Source organism: Silene latifolia, chromosome Y (genome assembly GCF_048544455.1).
Source record: "Silene latifolia isolate original U9 population chromosome Y, ASM4854445v1, whole genome shotgun sequence".
NCBI lineage: Eukaryota > Viridiplantae > Streptophyta > Magnoliopsida > Caryophyllales > Caryophyllaceae > Silene > Silene latifolia.
Window position 1 is genome coordinate 90183702 of NC_133538.1, and position 6160 is coordinate 90189861.

Consider the following 6160-nt stretch of genomic DNA (forward strand, 5'->3'; position numbering starts at 1 on the left):
CACCTCTTGGGCCTTGAGTCATGTTGGTCGACCTTTTGGTCTAGGATAGTCCACAAAAACGCCCAAGCTAGGCCATTTAGGGCGTTTCACCCGAACCTATGGGCTATGTTAGTCCAATCACGGGTTTGGCCACACCGAGTCCGGTTTATAACCGATTTATGACAGTTTGAGTCATGTCGTTTTGTCGAGTCTAAAATGAAGCAAGTTCTAAATCCAACCGTGAGTCGAACCTTTGGTTAGTCAGTCTCAAGTCGAGTCTTTGTTTGAGTCAAGTTGGGGTCGTGTCCTTAAGTGTGCAGAGGCTCTTACTTTAAATATTGACTCAGTACGGGGTTTTCTTGTAGAAAGGCCGCCAAAAACCCGACGTCAAGCAATGGAAGATGCCGTCAACAAGCTCACTGAGGCCGTGAACCTCATGATGACCCGAATGGATGCAATCGAATCTAAGCTGAGTGAAGATTCACCTCCATCTACCCCACCTCTGACTGATCTGGAAAAACGGTTCAAGTTCATCGAAGACCGTTTGAAACTCTCCCAGGGGAAGAACATTCACTATGAGAATGTTAGGGCCTATGCCCCGGTGCAGGATAAGTTGCCCACGAACATGGTACTCACTGACATCCCAAAGTTCAAGGGCACCGAAGATCCAGTCCACCATGTTAAGGCCTATAAAGGGTACTTAGCACTGAAGGGAGTACCTGCTGACATGCTCTCTGAAATTTTCGCTCAATCTCTGGATGAACACTCGAAGGCGTGGTTCTATAATCTTGACCTTAAGAACTTCCCCACTTTCGAAGATATTACGGTGGAGTTCTGCAAGCACTATGCTGATAATGTCGAGATTCAAACCAGCATAAGAACATTGGAGGTGATGACACAGAAAGACAAAGAAGGCTTTACTGAATTCCTTGCCAGATGGCGCGCTGAAAGCGTGAAATTAGCCAAGAAGCCTGATGAAGTTGAAATGGTAGATAAGTTCGTAAAGAATCTACGACCTACTTACCGCAATGCTCTGAAATACCAGAATTTTGGCTCATTCAAAGAATTGATAAGAATCGGGATAAAGGTAGAAGATGATGTCATAAGGGCAGAGGCTGAAAGGCCGAAAGGGTACCAAGGGGCCTCATCGTCTAAGGGCAAGGCCCCAGCAATGGCTCATATTGATGAAGCCATCAATCTCTTAGAAGGGCAATCGAAGAAGTCGCAGCGCCAAACACCTAGGGCATTCACCGATATCGGATGCACTTATACATACGCTCTCCAAAGGCTCATAGCCCAAGGAAAGCTGAAGCCTATTGGTCCAACTCCGGACCCTCCCGCTGATCAACAAGGTAAATGGTATAAACCAAATGCCTCACCGTGCCTTTCATCAAGGGAAAGGCCATGATACTGAAAGGTGCTATCGACTGAAGCACGAAATCCAAGACATGATTGAGAATGGAACACTCCCGATCCCAATTGTTAAACCCAATAACATCACCAATCCATTTGGCGATCACGCCAACTTTGTTTCTGTTGAAGACAATGTCGATTATTCCCATCTTATCCGCCCATGTCACTTGAAAGGGGTGTTTATCGGGAAAATATTTGTGGATTACTTTGAATTCTTGCCAAACCCGAAGAATGAAATTCAAGTCGGGAGTCTCGCTCTAGAATGTACTCCTCTCGTTAACGAAGTTAATAAAGGACAATTCGATTCACCAACCTTCATCACTGGCGTAGATCCTCAGAGGACTACCTCAGGATGGAGGCAGACCATCAAAGGGATCAAGGACTAGAACCGAGCATCTAAGCTGACAGCTGAACAAGGGAAAGCTCATGACCAGATTTGAAATTATGAGTCGGGATCTGTTTTCTTATCTTAGTCGAGTCGAGTCTAGGACTTTCTTTTCTTGAAGTTGAGTCATTTGTCCCGCGATGACCTAGGGTGTGTCCTAGGAATCGTTCCTTCGAGTCTGTTAAGCATTTATCTTTCCAATAAAAAGTTCCAGTTTCGTTTCCAAATATGTATTGTTTCCAATCCTCAATCATTCCGAAACATGATAAAACGCACAACACACTCAAAGGCATCCCTGGGGTAGAAATATGTCTCGTTTCAAAATGTAAGGTACACTAGGATCCTGTGTTTGATTCCTTTACCTATTCCATGTCTGGTGGTAGAAAACCTCCATCTGAACCAATGTTTGTGACAAGCTTTTAGATGATTCTATGACAAACCCGGACTAGCTCCTTGTTTCCCCTATCGATGATGGAAGGCAAGCCTTTTCCCCAACAAAATCATCCCATCTCGAAGAGAGAAGATATCAACCCGTTCTAACAAGGAATTGTTAGTTCCTACCCAAATTAGTTGGCGAAGCCCAGTTTTCAAGGTGTATCCATTTATGACTAAGAGAATGAATAGAAGATCAATTTCAAAGAGAGAAAAAAAGATGAAAAAGAATGAAAAGATGAAAAGATGAAAAAAAAAAAGGATGAAAGAAAAGAAAAATGAAAAAAGAAAAGTGATGAAAGAAAAAGAAAAAAAAGAAAAAAAGAAAAAAGATGTTGAAGTTATTGTGGAATGCTTTTTGGTTGAATGTCGAAGTTACGGAAGCCAGAATTCAAGTCAAGTGCCCATAGTTGAGGTTCAATGGGCGAAGCCCAAAAGCTTAAGTAGTAACCTCTTTACCCTCTAAGTCCTTCCTGAGACAAGATTCTGAGGGATAGTCAGGAATTTTGAGAATCATTCCGCTTGTGTTGTTACACCCAGCCTTTAGGGTCCAGATATGGAGATTTGAACCCACATTGTTTTTCAACCCATTTGCACTCACGGTTCATCAAACCCGAGACACCCATTCCAACCACATCAACAACCATAGCCCTTGGCCTTAGCACCACAAAACGAACCTTCAGAATGATAGTTTACCTTGCAAACTTATTTTTACCAAGCTCCACATCCCAAAGAACCACAACCTTTTGTACCAACCCTAGACACGGGATTTAACGGTACCTTACAGGCTAGAATGGGATACGACATGATACCTTAGGTGAAACCTTCGAGTGTGTACACACAATCAATATGCCAAGTTTATGCACTTTGATCGAACTACGTCGGATTTGATTTCGCTCCACGCGAATACGTAGGCAGTCCTTCTGAACAAGGGATTCAATCCACCCATCATCCAAGTTTCATCTTGTCGGTTTCTTACGGGTCTTAACCAAGTCCAAATGAAGCCACCTTTGTTTGAGTCGGTCTTAGCACTCGATGTAGGCTAGGATGAGGATATAGGTTCGGATGAATAGTATCGAGTCTCAGAATGAGCTTTATCTAACGGTTTAGGCAAAGATGCTGAGTCATATAGATGTGAGTTTGTGTTGGGAACAGAAAATATGAAAAACCCGCTGAAAAGAAAGAAGGCGTGGAAGAAAAAAATAGTAAAAGCCCGCTGAAAAGAAAGAAGGCGGTGGCAAGAAATGATGAAACTCGCTGAAAAGAAAGGAGGCGAGGAGAACAGTGACAGGATGTTCCCAACAAGAGTGATGTGTGATGTCTAAGTGCTTTCATAAGATCAGTCTGTGTTTAGTGTCGGGCGAAGCCAACGTTGTTGCTCTGTGATTTTAATCCACGTTGTCAATGCCAAGTGATCTTGATTCCTATGTGCCCTCGGGAGCACGCCCATGCCATACGAAATCTTCATCCCAAGTCCGACGACCTTGTGATTCCCATTTGCCATCTTTTGGCGCCAGAACGGCCAATTTACATTTCTACCCCCAACAAGTCAATAATTGAATTAAAACCCGTGCACACTTACGGTTTTATTTTCCTTTTTTGTTTTCCGGTAGCGGGCTACGCCCACGTGGTTTATGAGTCATACACAGTGTCTGAGTCGTGTTTCATGCTCACCCATCAAGTTTCGATTTCAAAAATTTCAAAATTTCAAAATTTCAAAATTCCAAAAACTTTGAGTCGTGTTTCATGCTCACCCATCAAGGTTCGATTTCAAAAATTTCAAAATTTCAAAATTTCAAAATTCCAAAAACTTTTTGCGAATTGTGGATAGATGATCCAAGTAATAGAATCTTTGCGGGTCGATGGCCCAATCATTCAAAATTTCAAATTCAATTTTGAAGGGTCGATGGCCCAACATTCCAAGTGACGTCAATTTCAAACTTCGGGTCGATGGCCCAGTTTTTTCAAAATTTTCAAGTTCAATTTTCGGGTCGATGACCCAATCTTTCAAAGGATCTAATTTTAGGATCGATGATCCAAATGTGCTTATGTGATGATTATGGCTTGTACATTTTCTATGTTTCAAATATAGCGAGGATATGCTTCAATTTGGGGCTCTAAAGTCTTCGACTTTAGAGCCATTCTGTAATCGGCTCACGAAGCCGTTGGCTTCAGAGACCATTATCAGGATGTAAAGGACGATATCCACCAAGAATTCAATTCAATACAAGAGTATGAAATGGAAGAATTCCGCAACTGAAAGCAAATGATGAAAGCGGCGGCAACCTCCTTGGAAAGTCCCGTCCCATTCGGACAAGTGCCGTGAGATGATAAATTTTGGGCAAATGTCGGCGGATGACGAATTTTGGACAAACGCCAGCGGATGATAAACTTTGGGCAAGTGTCAGCAGTTGCCGAACTACGACGCGGGTTTGATTCCGTCAGAAACGGATACGTAGGCGCCTAAGGATAAGGCTCAATCCACCATATATGCAATTTTATGGGTCGACGACCAACGACGATAATTTGATACAACAGAAGCAAGAGTCAATCCTCAACGAAGTTTCAGGTATGATCTCTTCTTATGGCTGGCGAGCTTATATACGCAAGTCTAATGGACTATAAACGACCCGAAGAATCCTCAGGTCGAGAGGGACCTGGGGTATACTTTGACTTTCAAATTGTCCAAGCCTCAGTCAAAGTGGGGGCTCTGTAGATACCCGTATCCGTCGATATTGGAATTTATAGAGAACCCGACAAACACCCGATGATGATAGGACACATGTATTCTTTAGTTGTCATTGTCATTATTTGGAGCTTGTTTTACGATGTAGAATGGGCGTCGTCGATGAAGTATTCTTATTAATTTAAATGATATTTAAATTAATGTTTTTTTAAGTGAATTCATTTTATTAATTTAAATGATATTTAAATTAATGTTTTTTATAGTGAGTTCATTTTATTATTTTAAATGATATTTAAATTATGGTTTTTTTTAGGTGAATTCAATTTATTTTATTTTATTTTGAATTTATTTTCTTAAGTTTATTTTATTGAAAATAAAATAAATATTTGATTTGAAAAATCATTTTATAAGTATATTTGATTTGAAAAGTCATTTATTTTAATGGGTTAATTGATTTGAAAAATCGATTTTAAAAGCAAAGAAAACTCGTTTTAAACATGTTTTTTTGAGCTCGATTTTAGCTCGGTTTTTGAGCCCGTTTTCTTTACGAATTGGCACGAATCTCGAGTACACTAACCAACCTAGACCAATACCCATCCACCCCAGTTCGAACCCCTTATCCACGGCCCAAATTCTCGTCCCAAATCCCCCACAAACAGCCCGCAACAAACAGCCTACCCCCTGTTTTGGCAGCTCAATCCCGAGCCCAAAACCCACTCCAAATACCACCAAAACCCGTACCCATTAACCCTAACCCATACCCTAGTATCCTACCCATATTACCCTAGCTTAATCACCAAGAAAACCCCTCTCAAACCCTCACAAAAGCTGCTGGACAGCAGCTATGCGTGACCAGGCCCGACTGCCTCTCCCTCTCTTTTACCCTACTTTAACTCCTTATAAATACCACCCCTTCACCATACATTCATTCCTATAAGTTCTCCCCACATCCTACCATCACTCACAAGCTTTAAATCTCAGAAACGAACCCTAATTGCCACTCAAAATCCCTCCACAAAACCGACATACAAACTGAAACTGTTTGTGTGTCCTCATCGAAAAACAATTCGTTCCTCCCTCAAACCTCCATCAAAACTCGATTTTCTTGTTCCTAATTAACCACATAACATCCATCTACACATTAGACAAAGATTTACGAGCCAAATTGCCCTTGAGAGTACACGAAATCCCTCGAAAAACAGAGTGTTATACACTCTGTTTTCGCGGTTTGTTCTTGTCTGTCCAGTTCTGTTTGTGCTCGTTTT